The sequence below is a fragment of the Capra hircus genome, chromosome 5 (assembly GCF_001704415.2).
Source record: "Capra hircus breed San Clemente chromosome 5, ASM170441v1, whole genome shotgun sequence".
NCBI classification, from domain to species: domain Eukaryota; kingdom Metazoa; phylum Chordata; class Mammalia; order Artiodactyla; family Bovidae; genus Capra; species Capra hircus.
Genome location: NC_030812.1, coordinates 73,018,085 through 73,033,689, shown reverse-complemented (window position 1 = coordinate 73,033,689; position 15,605 = coordinate 73,018,085). Strand labels below are relative to the sequence as shown.

Genomic DNA, 15,605 nt, shown 5'->3' with positions numbered 1-15,605 from the left:
GATGCGCATGTGCCCTCTTCTCAGACCAACAGACACGACTCTCCTCACCCTGTTCTGGGTCCAAGCAGCGCACACACGACCGGTAAGTGCACCGCTCACTTCCCCAGTGGAGCCAAACTCGAATCACCTCCACCTGCTGCATCTGCAGGGATGTCAGGGGTGAAGGGCCCCAGCGCGGTGCCAGTGCTTCTCCTGCTCTGTTGAGCCCCTTTCTCAGTACTCTGCATGTATGTTACACACGTGCAGGCAACAGGGAGGTGCAGTAGGGACCTGACCTCCAGGAACATTGCTCCCCTGATGCCAGTCTCCACTGGGATCCCACTCCCTGTTCCTCTTTCCTGCGGGGAAATTCACTCCTGTGGAGCCTGGGCTGGGCCATCGCTGTGACAGCACTGTCACCTGGGTCCTCATCGGATCCTCACTGCACCTCTGAGAGCAGGTGGTATCACCCCACGGAGAAAAGGAGGAAACTGGGCCCAGGGTCAGGAACGTGGCCACGGAGCCTGCCTGGGAAGGATTGTCCAGGGTGGGGCCTCTGTGTGCCTCCAGCCTCTTTCCTGCATCCAGGTTGAGCTGATTGCTCGGGAGGATACAGGGTGTCCTGTCCCAGGAGGATGTGGAGCAAGCATGTGGTGTTCTGTAGCACAGCTGTCCTGGGTCCGGGGCAGTGTACCTGCCTTCCTGGAGCCCAGGTCACACGGCTGTCTGTCACCACCTGCTGTCCTGTCCCACATGGGGAGAGATCGGGCAGGGGTCTGTGCTGCACGCATGTGCCCACCACCCAGGACCTGAGTCCCTCCCCGCAGGGCCTCTGGTGTGGTCTCTAGTTTCTCTGCAGCCCTGGCACTGGGTGTTTTAAGCTGCTGCTCCACATGTCTCAAATGGTACCTTGTAAGTCACAGAGCCACCTTCACACCAGCTGCACACAACCTCTGTTTGGCTTGCTTCCTGGGGCTTAAACCTAACTGAGCCAGTGTTGTGCTAAGTTGCAGAGGTCAGTATTTAACACTAAAGCAGCTTCTTTTCAGCAAGCTGTGTTGCTTGCACAGAATATCTACCAAGGGTTTACACTCAGATGAGTGATGAGCTGGGCTGGGCCCCGTGTCTCCTTCAATGACGATCAGTGATAAGAGACTTGCTTCTATCACAGCCCTGCTTCCAAACCACCTGTAGTCCCAGCTGGCTCTCCTGCCTGTGGCTGCACCCTGCTCTAGCCTCTGCTGCTTAGCTCCTCTGTCTCCTAAGGCTGCTAAACCCACTCTTGACTTTACATTAGCATGTTAAACATAAAAAATTTAGAAGAGCTCTTTCTCTGTTTACCTAAGGCTAAAGCTGCCTGAACCCCGATGCCCACCTATGGCCTTTGGTAGAAGTGCACATGGGCAGAGACACCCAGATATAAGGTTCCTTCAGGGCGGAAGTTCTATGTTTGTCTGCAAGTCTAACTCGTTACTTCCCCTTTGCTGACCGCAGCTTGTCCCCTTCCCAAGCCCTTCTCCACTTTACCCCCAGGTCCCGCTTCCCCTGTATCTGGAAAAGCCTGCTCACAGTGCAGCAGGATGGACCCTGACTCCAGGCTCCTCAGCCCAGCCTTGGCCTTGCTCCGGAGCTCACGGTGGGTGCTGGTGCGGGGAGCGGGGTGTGGTATGGGGTAAGCATCCAGCTCTCCTCTTCTAGATCAAAGGCCTGGCAGCAAACTTTACCCCATTGGCCAGAGCAACATCAGCAAGGCAGGCAGGTATCATGTGGGAAAGGAGGAGAGATGGGAGGGGCTGGGAAGAAGCCCACTGGGTGGGAGAGTGATTTGCCAAGGGCCTCACAGTCAGTTGGTGGCAGGTCTTCCTTCACAGATCCAGGGAGGGATGTGCTGAACCAAGAAGGACCTGGCATGTCAGAGCTGAGCTTGTTTCTCTAACGAGGCTCAACAGGAAGGGGGCAATAGCCCAGGGTAGGGCCTGGTGGGTGGGCAGGCCTGAGAGGCTCAGACGTGAGGGCCTTCGCTTTCCCCTTTGCCTCCTGGTGTATATCTGGGCCCAGAGGTGTGTGTGGTTTATTGCAGAGATGCACAGCTGGTGGCTGCATCTGCAGAGCTGAGAACAACTGGGTCTTGGTCACACTCAGGCCGAGGAAGACTCTTGAGTAAGTAGGGGGTTGAGACTCCACCTAACTCCCCATCCTCAGGATGAATGTCTGAGAAAAGGATGATTGCCACTAATTGACAGAAGAAGGAAAATGGAAGCCCAGAGAGGTGAGGTCAGGGTCTGAGGCAGCAGGTTAAGCAGGGGCAGAGCCTGGATGTGGGGGCAGGTGTGTCTGAGGGCTTCCTCCCATCCCCTGGGGCCCCTAAACAGAGCAGAGGGAGGGCGGCACCTGCTCAGGTGGGCTCAGCTCAGGATGTGGACTCCTGAGATGTGACTGGAGACCCGAGAAGGAAGGGGATTTGGTGAATGCTCTAGTCCTTTGGCCTAGAACACACAGAAGAACTATACAAAAAAGGTTTTAATGACCCAGATGTCCATGGTGATGTAGTCACTCACCTAAAGCCAGACATCTTGGAGTGTGAAGTCAAGTGTCTTTAGGAGTATCACAACGAACAAAGCTAGTGGAGGTGATGGAATTCCAGCTGAGCTATTTCAAATCCTAAAAGATGATGCTGTCAAAGTGCTGCACTCAATACGCCAGCAAATTTGGAAAGTTCAGCAGTGGCCACAGGACTGGAAAAGGTCAGTTTTCATTCCAATCCCAAAGAAAGGCAATGTCAAACACTGTTAAAACTACCACACAATTACATTCATCTCACACACTAGCAAGGTAATGCTCAAAATTCTCCAAGCTAGGCTTCAACAGTATGTGAACAGAGGAAATCCAGATGTTCAAGCTGGATTTAGAAAAGGCAGAGAAACCAGAGATCAAATTGACAACATTCATTGGATCATAGAAAAAGCAAGAGAATTCCAGAAAACATCTACTTCTGCTTCATTGACTACACGAAAGCTTTTGTGTGGATCACAACAAACTGGAAAATTCTTCAAGAGATGGGAATACCAGACCACCTGACCTGCCTCCTGAGAAATCTGTATGCAGGTAAAGAAGTAACAGCTAGATCTGGACTTGGAACAACAGACTGGTTCCAAATTGGGAAAGGAGTCCATCAAGGCTATATATTGTCACCCTGCTGATTTAACTTCTATTCAGAGTACATCATGAGAAATGCCAGGCTGGGTGAAGTAAAAGTTGGAATCAAGATTACTGGGAGACATATCAATAACCTTAAATATGCAGATAACATCACCCTTATGGCTGAAAGCAAAGAAGAACTAAAGAACCTCTTGATGAAAGTCAAAGAGGAGAGTGAAAAAGCTGGCTTAAAACCCAACATTCAAATAACTAATATCGTGGCATCTAGCCTCATCACTTCGTGGCTAATAGATGGGGAAACAATGGAAACGGTGACAGACTTTATTTTCCTGGGCTCCAAAATCACTGCAGATGGTGACTGCAGCCATGAAATTAAAAGACATTTGCTTCTTGGAAGAAAAGCTATGACCAACATAGACAGCACATTTAAAAGCAGAGACATTACTTCACCAACAAAGTTCCGTCGAGTCAAAGCTATAGTGTCTCCAGTAGTCATGTATGGCTGTGAGCGTTGGGCCATAAAGAAGGCTGAGCGCTGAAGAATTGATTCTTTCAAACTATGGTGCTGGAGAAGACTTTTGAGAGTCCCTTGGACTGCGAGGAGTTCACACTGGTCAATCCTAAAGGAAATCAGTCCTGAATATTTATTGGAAGAACTATGCTGAAGCTGAATCTCTAATACTTTGACCACCTGATGCGAAGAACTGACTCACTGGAAAAGACCCTGATGGTAGGAAAGATTGAAGGCGGGAGGAGAAGGGGACAACAGAGGATGAGATGGTTGGATGTATCACTGGCTTGGTGGACATGAGTTTGAGCAAGCTCTGGAAGTGCTGAACACTGGAAGTGATGAACAGGGCAACATCTGGAAGTGATGAACAGGGAAGCCTGGAATGCTGCAGTCCACGGGGTTGCAAAGAGTGAGACAGGACTGAAGGACTGAACTGAACTGTGGAGAGGCCAGGTATGGGATCTTGAGCCCAGAGAGTGAATCGGAACCCAGTCTACCACGAACAAGGTTTCTGAACTTGGGCAAAACACATAATATCTATGCTTCAGCTTCCTTATCTTCAAACAGGGATATAATAGTACACACCTCAGGGTTATTGGAATGGTATACCTTATAATTTATAAAATCTTAGAGCAACTGAAGTATAGAGCAAAATCATAAACACTTGAGGCTCTCATCAATAGCTGTAGCTATAGCAATAAGGGTCTTTACTATCATTTTAGTCAGGTCTCAGGAGGGGTAATTGATAAATGCTCTTTTGCCTTCTAAAAAGGTATTAAACAGAATCAACATTTGCTTTCTTTCTTTACCTCCCGGCACATAATAGTTACAACCAGAGCCAAGAGAAAACTTCTCAATATAAAGATCTGTTTTTTTAAAAAAAGACAGCCGAGAACTGGCAAGATTGAAAGGATGGCACTCTCCTATATCGTGAGTCTGAATGTAAACTGGGAGTTTCCTTGCATAACAGTGTGGCTCTAGGTATGAAAAAGTTTTAGGTGTTGATACCCTCAGACCCATTCATTCTACTTCCAGAAATAGCTTAAAGAAATATTATCAAATGAAGGCAAACTTTTCTACAAGAAAGGTGTTCTTTGCACTATTGTTTACGTAAATAATTAGAAAGAGCCTAACAGTTCAGCAGTCAGGGGATGACAGCAGAGAGGACTGGGCACCATCAGGGGTGCTCAGCCGCCCAGGGCAGAGCTTCAGGGATTGGGCGGGGCTGGAGGGACTGCAGGCCTTTGTGAGATAAAGGCTGTTGCGGAAGCTAGGGGGGCGTGGGCTGCGGGAGCTGCAGCATCAGGAAGTTTATCAAAGCAGAGACTGGAGCACAGGGAGCAAGACGTCATTTTAGAACAAAAACACTCATTTGTTAGTAAACATACCTACGAATAAATATTTTTATATTAAAAAGGCGTAGGGCATAGTCATCACAAATGTGGGGCGTAGATCGGAAAGACCAGGCTCTGGCACCAGCATGCGGACTTGGGCTCACCTAATTCTAGGAGCGTCTCAGGAGCCTGCATGTCATGGACAGAGAATCAGTGTTAGTTATTGCCAAGCAGTGCGCACACGTGTTCCCTCACGGGATTTCCAGAGCAGCCCTTCCTGCCTGTTCGTCCATCTCTGGTGTTATTGCTCTGTAACTCCGCAGATGGCTGTCTCCTGTCTGATGACCTTCTCCCTGTGCCCCAACAGGAGAGCAGGACTCTGACTCACGGTGGAGAGGGCAGTGGGAGGATGTGTAACTTTCCTTAACTTGCGGCCAGCGGAGCCCAGGGGACAGAGAAGCACACTGGGCTAAGTGCGTGGTGGCACTGGTGGCCGTCCTGGTGGAAACCGCTGGAGACCAGACCCCTCGCTGCTCCCTGCAATCACTGCTCACTCACGATGGAGCCCACAGCCTGTTTTTCCTTCCCAAGGGAGACGCCACACCTCCTTCCAGCCTGACGCAGACAAGGAGCTGAAAGGAGATCTCTGAGATCCTGCTGCTGCCATGAACCCAGAAGACCTCCGGGACTGCTCAGGTAGTCAGCTGTCTCTTGTTTGGATGGTTCCTACTTATGACCCAGAACTGACATGCTGCCAACTATCTGAATTAACCTAGAGAAGAATCAAGAATCGGAAGGGAATAGATAAGCATCCTTGCGTCCCATGGAGGCCAAGGAGACTTCCTTCACCCTGGGGTCTGTCCCCATAGCCTCCTTTCTGGCCCTATTCTCTGGGAGCCATGGCCAAGGGGCTCAGTTTCTCCCTCCCAGTCCCCCAGATCCCAGCTCATGACTCAGAAGTGAGGCCAGAACAGCCCATGGACAGAGGGGACAGCAGAGGGGATCCCCAAGACCAGACAGGGCAGGGAGAGGAGGTCCCGCAGCATCCCTGAAGCTTCTCCTGCCCTCTCTCCTGGTCTGAGCCACCTCCTGCTCCCAAACCCTAGGGCATCACCACAGAGGCTGTTTCCTCCAACTCTCGCCCTGCCGCCTGCCCAGCTGCTCTGCAAGGATCACAGACCCTGAAGTGAACCCCAGTCTGGCCTTGTCGTCTCCCCCTTGTGTGACTGGAGCACAGTTATCTGACCTCACCTGTAAAATGAGAAGAATATTTCCCTATATTGTTATGAGGATGAAATGTAATGTGGTCTGTGGCCTGGGCCACACAGTAGGTCCTGCCGAGTGTGGTGCTGTCCCCTCTACCCAGAGTGTGTTACATTCAGGTGGAAAACTCGCCCTCCCCCAGAATCCCCTGTCCCCCCATGCTGTGTCACCACACCCGCCCAGGGGCCTCATATATGAGCATGTGCTTACCAGGTCTGATACCTCAGGCAGGTACTGGCTCTACTGATCTCAGACACCCTTGCAGATACCAAGTGCTCTGTCATTTCCCACATCTACCCACACCCCAATCAATAAATACACAGATTTAGTGCTCTGGGTTCCCTCCATATGGGACCTGGGTTCCTTTCACTCTTACTAAAACAGGAAAAAGAAAAAATATTAACAACCCTTCACATTGCAGGATAGACAGAGAGAGAGTGAGCTGGTATCGCTTCCTCTTCGAATAAGGACACAAATCTTCTTGGATTAGGGCCCCACACTTATAACCTCATTTCACTGTAATTTCCACCTTAAAGGCTCTATCTTCAAATAGCCTTCATTGAGGGGGGGGTGAGGCTATGGCTTCAACATATGATTGGCGTGGTTGCACACAGTCCACCCATAACCCCAGGTGAATCCGTCAACAGTACCCCCAGATGACTGCTGCTCAGGAAGGTTAACTTTAACCACTTCACCCTCAGTACCATTTACCATACATTACACCATAATTTCTTCTCATCTTAGTCTTTTATCCACCTAGGGTGAAAGCTTTTTTGAGGATATCATTGAGTATATCAGAAGAGAGTAAGCAACGAACAGCTGCAAAACCTGCTCATTAAATCAAAACCTAGGAGAATTTTGTGACTGAGGCTGGTTTGTCCAGGTAACCTACACGGGTGCATCAGGAATGTTACCCACGTCCCCCCACCTCAGGCCAGCTTCCTCTGGGCAGGCCTCCTTCAGGGGTCAGAGTGGAGCAGAGGGTCCAGGCTAGAGGGCTAGTAGGCAGGCTTGGGCAGCAGGACTGGGACTAGAGTGAGGAGAATGGGCCCCGAGGACACAGAACTGGAGGGGTTGTGACCCTGGCAGAGGCCCCCTGAGGGGGAGGGGGGACATTTCTTCCCTCCCTGACGGGATCTCCTCCTGCTGGGCTAGAGGGCCCTGGGTGGAGGGTCCTGTGGTGGTCGTGTCCTCCACACCCTGCCTGGGACCTGGTTTCTCCCTCCATCTGGGACCCTCTTCTAGTCTGTATGGAGCTTCCCTGACAGTGGGAAGGCCGTGTGGCTCAGTGAGCCTCCAGGGTCACAGTGAGTGGCTGTGATTGCGTGTCATTTGAGGGATTCTGAGGAGCCTCACGCATCCGCAACAAAGAGGAAAGCACTTCCTCCACCAGCTGAGCAAGTGCTGGTCTCTGCAGACTCAGCAATTCAGATAGATGTTTCCTCAAGACTCTTGAGTCTCTAGAGGCTCCATAAAGTTGCACATGGCCTTAGGGTGCAGGTATGTGAAGCTGTCGCCAGGTAAGGTGTGTTAGGCTGGTGACCCCCGAGAGGTCAGGGATGCTGGGCCCTGAAGGATGTCAGGATTCCAGCTGCAGTTTATTGCAGGGCGGAATTCAGGTTCCCTTCAGCTCCAGGACAGAGTCTGGGCAGGTTTCACACATGAAATTTCAATTGTCCTCAGGATGAGTTACTGCCCTGGATTCAGTGTGTGGCAGGAACACAAGGCCCTGCCCCCAGGGGTGCTCACCCTGTTTAAAAACAAATTGTGACGTTTTTTCAAAATGTTCATTTTGCCTGAAATATAACATCAAATAAATTGGGGAGTTGTCACAGGATGAGATTTCTAGAGAGCTCTGGGTTTGTGTACTGTGTCTTTTGCTTCTTTGTGCAGTGTCTGCAGTGCTCAATTTGTGTCTCTCTTCTTATTGTCTCAGTCTTTCTTTTTTGTTAGTTGCCAGGAAGTTAACTCGGTGTTAAAGAATTTTAAATGCATGACAACAAAAACCATTTTGTGATGTTGAATGAGAATAGGACCAGGCTTCAATCTTTTGCTTATTATGGTGATGCTTTATTTGTCTATTACTGTTATTATTTCCAAGCTAAAAATTTAAAAACAAATTATTAATACCCTGGCCTGTTGTCTCTGAATACTCCCAGAGGTCAGACTAATGCCCTAGTGTCCAAATCCTCTGGAGCTCAGTGCAGATATTACATGACCCAAAGCCACCATCATACGTCACTTTGTCAGACTGTCCATTGGCCAAAGGCCCAGGCAGATAAGGACACTCCTATCACCCAGAATATTCCAGGAGCTTAGGGACCACTTCCCAGCGGCCAAGGGCAAAGAGCAGGTTGACTCCTCACTACACACTCAGGCCCTTGAATGAAGTTTTTCTCCCCCAATCCCACTTCTGTTAGTTTCTCTGTGGACTTTCCACAATACCAGCCTTTGGAAGTGATTGTATTGACCTGCCTCTGAGGCATCTTTATCAAATACCTCTCTTAAGGCTATCTTAAAATGGCTTTTGCTTGTTTATTTCATGATCGAGTAATGGAGTATCCATGAGGTACAAACATGTGTTTAATGTTGAAAATAACTTACATTTGTAAAATTCTTCCCTTGTGATTTATAATAAAATCTCTGTAGTTTATGCAGAATAGATCCATTGAGCTTATTTTACAGACAAACAAAGTGTCTTTCTTAATCCCTTGATGTTCCTTGTTACAGGGAAGAAGTGGAGGCATTATGTAAATTTATGAAAGAGTTGAAGACAGACTTGGCTATGGAAGACCAAGAGAGATTCCAACAGGACCTGCTAGACAGGGAGAGGTTTTTAAAGGAGTTTCCTCAGGTGAAAAAGGAGCTGGAAGAGAGCATAAGAAAGCTCTGCGCACTTGCAGACAGGGTTTGACAAGTTGAACAGGAACTGTACCATCTTCAAGGTGGTGGCCAACTCCACTGGCACTGTGTCTGGTGTTCTGAACACCCTTGGCCTGGCTCTGGCACCCGTAACAGCAGGGGCCAGTTTGGCACTCTCAACCACTGGGTTAGGGCTGGGAGCAGCAGCTGCTGTGCCCACTGTGTCCTCCAGCATCGTGGAACAATTTAGCAAGTCATCAGCAGAAACGGAAGCCAGTGGCCTGTTGTCAACTAGCGTCAAAGAAAAGGTGTCTGTGGGAGCTCAATGTCTGTGTGCACTTGGGATGGCTTTTCCTACAGCAAAAGTCTACAAATCTATGCAAGGGGTTAGGAAACAAGTTTATGCTGCGAAGCTGGTGAAAGACAGCTCTCAGTTAGCAGCCCATGTTAAAAGCTTCACGAGCACTGGGCAAGTCTCTGGCCAAACCAGCAAGGAGGTGAAAGAAGCTTTCAAAGGCACGGCTCTGGCAATGACGAAAAAGGCCTGGATCAGGCTTTGCAGGAATCTCCCCTCTAGTGAATGTGGGCTTCCTGGTAAGAGTCAGTGCACTTACGTGAGAGGGCAAAGACAGAGTTGGCTGAGAAGCTGAGGCAGCCGGCCAGGGAGCTGGAGGAGGAGTTGAAGGAGGCCATACAGACCTATGAGAGGCTGAAGGAAGGCCCGACTCCCCCACCCCCAGAGCAGTGCAGGAACCAGGGACACACGTGAGACCAAGGTTGAGAGCAGCTTGTTAGAGGGGAAAGGAGGGGAGACAGCACTGATGGAGCCGGGTGTTAGGAAGCTGGCATTTCTGCAGCTGAGCACAGCAGGGGGGAATGCATGCAGGTGGAAGAGGGGAGAGAGAAGGAAGGAGCCTGGGGCCTGGACTAAGAGGGGAGGGGGACTAGAGAGTGAGGGGAAGGGAGAAACCACTCATTTTGGACTAAAGAACACACTGGGGACAGAGTAGAGAGGCAGAGGAACTAGCCACGAGAGGCCAGGAATACGAAAGGCTTTAAAATGGGAGAAAGTCAGAGGAATGATAGCTGGGATCCAGAAATAGCCCGGCCTCCTCTATCGCCCTCCCCAGGGTTTGCTGTCCCAGCAAGAATAGTCACCCCCAGGTGGTGGTCTCCAGCCCTCCTTCTCAAGCATCAACCCACCTTTCATCCCAGCAGGTTTATCTTAATTGGGCACTGACTTCTTGATGATGATGGTGGTGGTGGTGGTGGTGGCAGCGATGACCACTCAGAGGGTGGAACATTTGTCGAGATGCAGGTGATGTTTGGGACCAGGATACACTGAGTGACCAATGAAGCTCCTATGAAATTCCAAATGCTGTGTGAGACAGAGGTTGATTTCAAAAAAAAATTAGAAAAGAAAGAAAAAAATGACATCAGAAGGCAACAACTGATCAAGGAACTTTGTGGTGCATCAAGATCAACCGGCCTGGGGTGAAGAGGAAGCCTCTCAGACCCTCGGTATCTTCTTCTGCTGTGGGTGGGGCTGGACAAGACATTTCAGGTTCCTTCGTCTCTCCCCACCTTTTGTTCTCCTGACTCTGGTTGAATAAATACGAGCTGATTCACTGAGGCTTCCTTGCATTGACTCAGGGGCTCAGCTGGGCTCCGGATGCCTGACCTCCTTCCCCGTGAGCCTGTCGCCCAGGATCTCAGGGTGCACATCCTCCACTGCTCCTCCTGCCTGCCCGCTGGGCTCCCATCCATCGTTTCCCTCAGACCCTGGAGCCCTAGGCCCCATGGGATGCCTGGGGGCACCCGTGTCATCTGACTTGGGGTGAGCATGGGGATACTCCTCCTCCAGCCCTGGGGACCAGGATGGACACGGGGCACCCATGGGTGATTGAGAGCAGAGGGCTTGTGTGCAGGTGTGAGAGAGGGTCAGCCATAAACAGAGGGGCAGAGAGAGAGCACACGCCTCACCCAGGCTGCCTCCACGTTTCACCAGGACTCCTGCAGGAGCTTCCCCTCTCCTCTTGGCCAGAGCCTGGACCTCAGAGGGTGGAGGTTGAGCTTTGGGACCTTGTTCTTTCTTATCATAAAAGGGAACAATTTGTTTTGCTGGAGGTTCACAGGGTATCATGACCTGACATCAAGAAAAAAGGCTCTGACACCAAGAAGGTTGCAACAACTAACCAGGCCCCTCGCTTACCTTTCCCACTAAAGGGCTTTGCTGAGAGCTTCAGGGAGCTTGGGGTTTTTAAGGCATGAGCCACCCGTCTCTTTGCATGGCCCTGCAATGAACCTTCTTTGGTCCAAACTCCAACATTTTGCTATTGTTCGGCCTCACTGTGTGTTGGGAACATGGACTTGCATTCAATAAAGCAGGCAGCCCAAAGCATTCTGCCAGAGCCTCAGGTTCCTCGAAGGCAGAGGTGGACGCCAGGCTCACTCCATCCCCGGAGGCAGGACTGAAGGGCTGGGGAAAGTGGGCAGGAAGGAGGGAAGGCCCATCCAAGACCATGCTCTGACCCGGTCACTCATCTGGGATTGCACCTGCCACAACCTTCTGAGGAGCCTTCATGGAATGGCCTCAGGCTGCTCCTCTCCAGGAAGGAAAGGGGGGCATCTGGGTGTTGCTCTCACCCCCACGGGCCTGGTCCACGGGGCACCAACTCTCTGCGTTTCCATGTGGAGCATGTGAGCACCTAACAGGCTCCCATCCCATGGTGACCCCTGTCTCAGGTGAGATTCCTGTGGTTCTGAGCAACAGAAACTGAGTCTGGCTAAGTGAGCATGGAAGAGGGCCCACTGGAGGGAACCGGGGCAGGTCAGAGAAAGGAAAGAAGCCCCCAGACCTACATAGTTCAGGAAGGACTGGAAGCAGGACTGGGCCCCTTGCAGGAGCTTACGGTCTGTCCCCTGAGGCCCCTGCCAGCAGGGGGGCTTAGGTCCAGGCACTGAGAGTCTCAGAGTCAAAATCCCAGGACACAGAAGAGCTTGGGTTGGGAGACTGTATTCTTGGACGAATAGGTCAGGCTGAAGGATGAGAAGGATGAACGGAATAAGGACCTGAACCCTATGGGAAAGTCTCAGATCAACAGGCTCCAGATTGAGTGCTTCCTGGATGCACACGTGCCCTCCTCTCAGACCAATAAAATGAGTCTCCTCACCCTGTTCTGGGTCCAAGCATCCCACACACGACAGTAAGTGCACCACCTTTTCATACGGTTCGTACTGTTCATCTTCATGCGGTTCTTGCGGCAAGAATACTTTGGCCACCTGATGTGAAGAGACGAGTCACTGGAAAAGAGCCTGATGTTGTGGAAGACTGAGGATTGCTGGCAATTCTGGGCTTTTTGGCAGAAAACTGCCAATACTGGCAATTCCTTGGGGTTTTTTTCAGGCCAGAAGGGTAGCAGACTTATCAGAATTTCAGTCACTTCTATCTGTCCAAGAACTGCAGCGGAATTCAAGGGAAATCCACAAAAAATGACTATCTTGTCCTTTGCCCATCATTCAATCTGTCTTTGGCTCTCCTCAAAATCTTCCTGTTCTGCTTCTCCTGAGCCCTCACGTGGCGGTTTTGCACTCTGTACTTCTGTGTTTTCTACTTTGTACCAGGTCTAGAGTGTGTGGTTGTTGCCTGTAGGAGAGTCTGCTTGTCAGGAGCTTGTCTGAAATGATTTTTGAGCCTTAGTTCTTTCGCTGACTTGTGTTATCTGGAACAAGTTGCATCCCTGCCTTTGCCTGTTTCCCTGTCTACATAATAAAATAATAATTCTGCCCCTCTTCAGAAGAATCACATGATAAAAAAGAAAATGAATTGCAAATGGCCAAGTGCTCTTCTGATAGAATCATATCCTTCACTCCTCCTGTCCTTCCACAGGCTCTCCAGGGCCCAGGGTGCCCCATGACCTCTAACCTAGGGAAGCAGGCCCTTATGGGGAGGGAGAACTTGGACCTTGGTGTTCAGCCCGCTTCCCACCTACTTCCCCTTGGACATAAATCAGGATGGTGAAGATCCCAACTTTAGAGTTAGACCTGGGCTTCTGTTTTTCTTTACATCTCTGAGATCTCAGATAAGCCGTTTCCCTTTCCTTGATGAGCAAGGCTGCCCTTTGCCTCCTCCTTGATGGGGAACCCCCTGCTGATACAGTGCTGTTCACAAGCCTCGTGTGGTTCTCGCCCTCTGCTTCCACGTCTGTGCTGGCAACGCTTGTCCTCCTGTGCTTGCTCCTCTGGCTCCTAATTATGTTAGGCCTCTCTTGACTTTGAACTGCCTCTTTACAAAAAAGCAATCCTGTTTCTCCAGTCACCTAAAGCAGTGTTACCTGAGCCCCCATGTCCACTGCCTCCTTTGTGAGAAGTGCATGTGGGCAGAGACGTCCACAGGTGAGGTCCTATCTTAGGTGAACTCCCCAGGTTGGTAGGTTACCAATATGCTACTGGAGATCAGTGGAGAAAAAACTCCAGAAAGAATGAAGAAATGGAGCCAAAAGAAAAACAATACCCAGTTGTAGATATGACTGGTGAGGGAAGTATAATTTGACGCTATAAAGAGCAATATTGCATAGGAACCTGGAACGTCAGGTCCATGAATCAGGGCAAATTAGAAGTGGTCAAACAAGAGATGACAAGCGTGAACATCGACATTCTAGGAATCAGTGAACTAAAATGGACTGGAATGGGTGAATTTAACTCAGATGACCATTATATCTACTACTGTGGGCAGGAATCCCTTAGAAGAAATGGAGTAGCCATCATAGTCAGCAAGAGTCTGAAATGCAGTACTTGGATGCAATCTCAAAAATGACAGAATGATTTCTGTTCGTTTCCAAGGCACACCATTCAATATCATGGTAATCCAAGTCTATGCCCCGTCCAGTAATGCTGAAGAAGCTGAAGTTGAATGGTTCTATGAAGACCTATAAGACCTTCTAGAATTAACACCCTTAAAAGATGTCCTTTTCATTATAGGGGACTGGAATGCAAAAACAGGAAGTCAAGAGATACCTGGAGTAACAGGCAAATTTGGCCTTGGAGTACAGAATGAAGCAGGGCAAAGGCTAATAGAGTTTTGCCAAGAGAACGCACTGGTCATAGCAAACACCCTCTTCCAACAACACAAGAGAAGACTCTACTCATGGACAGCACCAGATGGTTAATACCGAAATCAGATTGATTATATTCTTTTAGCCAAAGATGGAGAAGCTCTATATAGTCAGCAAAAACAAAACTGGGAGCTGACTGTGACTCAGATCATGAACTCCTTATTGCCAAATTCAGACTTAAATTGAAGAAGTAGGGAAAACCACTAGACCACTCAGGTATGATCTAAATCAAATCACTTACAATTATACAGTGGAAGTGAGAAATAGATTCAGGGGATTAGATCTGATAGACAGAGTGCCTGATGAACTATGGACAGAGGTTCATGACATTGTACAGGAGGCAGGCTCAATATCATTCCCAAGAAAAAGAAATGCAAAAAGCTAAATGGCTATCTCAGGAGTCCTTACAAATATCTGTGACTAGAAAAGAAGCGAAAGGCAAAGGAGAAAAGGAAAGATATACCCATTTGAATGCAGAGTTCCAAAGAATAGCAAGGAGAGATAAGAATGCCTTCCTCAGTGATCAGTGCAAAGAAATAGAGGAAAACAATAGAATGGGAAAGACGAGAGATCTGTTCCAGAAAATTAGAGATACCAAAGGAACAGTTCATGCAAAAAATGGGCTCAATAAAGGACAGAAATAGTATGGACCTAACAGAAGCAGAAGATACTAAGAAGAGGCGGTAAGAATACACAGAAAAACTATACGAAAAAGATCTTCACCACCCAGATAATCATGATGGTGTGATCACTCACCTAGAGCCAGACATCCTGGAATGTGAAGTCAAGTGGCCTTTAGGAAGCATCACTACAATCAAAGCTAGTAGAGGTGATGGAATTCCAGTGGAGCTAAAATCTTAGAAAATGATGCTGTGAAAGTGCTACACTCAGTATGCCAGCAAATTTGGAAAACTTAGCAGTGGCCACAGGATTGGAAAAGGTCAGTTTTCATTCCAATCCCTAAGAAAGGCAATGTCAAAGAATGCTTAAACTACCACACAATCGCACTCATCTCACATGCTAGCAAAGTAATGCTTAAAATCCTCCAAGCCAGACTTAACAGTACATGAACTGTGAACTTCCAGATGTTCAAGCTGGATTTAGAAAAGTCAGAGTAACCAGAGATCAAATTGCCAACATCCGTTGGATCATGGAAAAAGCAAGAGAGTTCCAAAAATCATCTACTTCTGCTGTATTGACTATGCCAAGTCTTTGACTGTGTGGATCACAGCAAACTGGAATATTTTTCAAGAGATGAGAATACCAGACCACCTGACCTGCCTCCTGAGAAATCTGTATGTATGTCAAGAAGCAACAGTTAGAACTGGACATGGAACAACAGATTGGTTCCAAATAAGAAAAGGAGTGCATCGAGTGTCACCC

The 15,605-nt window shown here is 49.1% G+C and overlaps 1 long non-coding RNA gene across 2 annotated transcripts; it reads left to right on the top strand.

Moving 5' to 3' along the window:
• LOC108636022 lies at positions 1,592 to 10,737 on the top strand. Of its 2 annotated transcripts, XR_001918090.1 has the most exons (5): positions 1,592 to 1,738; positions 2,060 to 2,139; positions 5,575 to 5,679; positions 6,090 to 7,129; positions 8,977 to 10,737. It is a non-coding gene; the product is annotated as an uncharacterized LOC108636022 (long non-coding RNA). The 2 variants fall into 2 exon arrangements; XR_001918089.1 differs by having other exon boundaries at positions 6,090 to 10,737.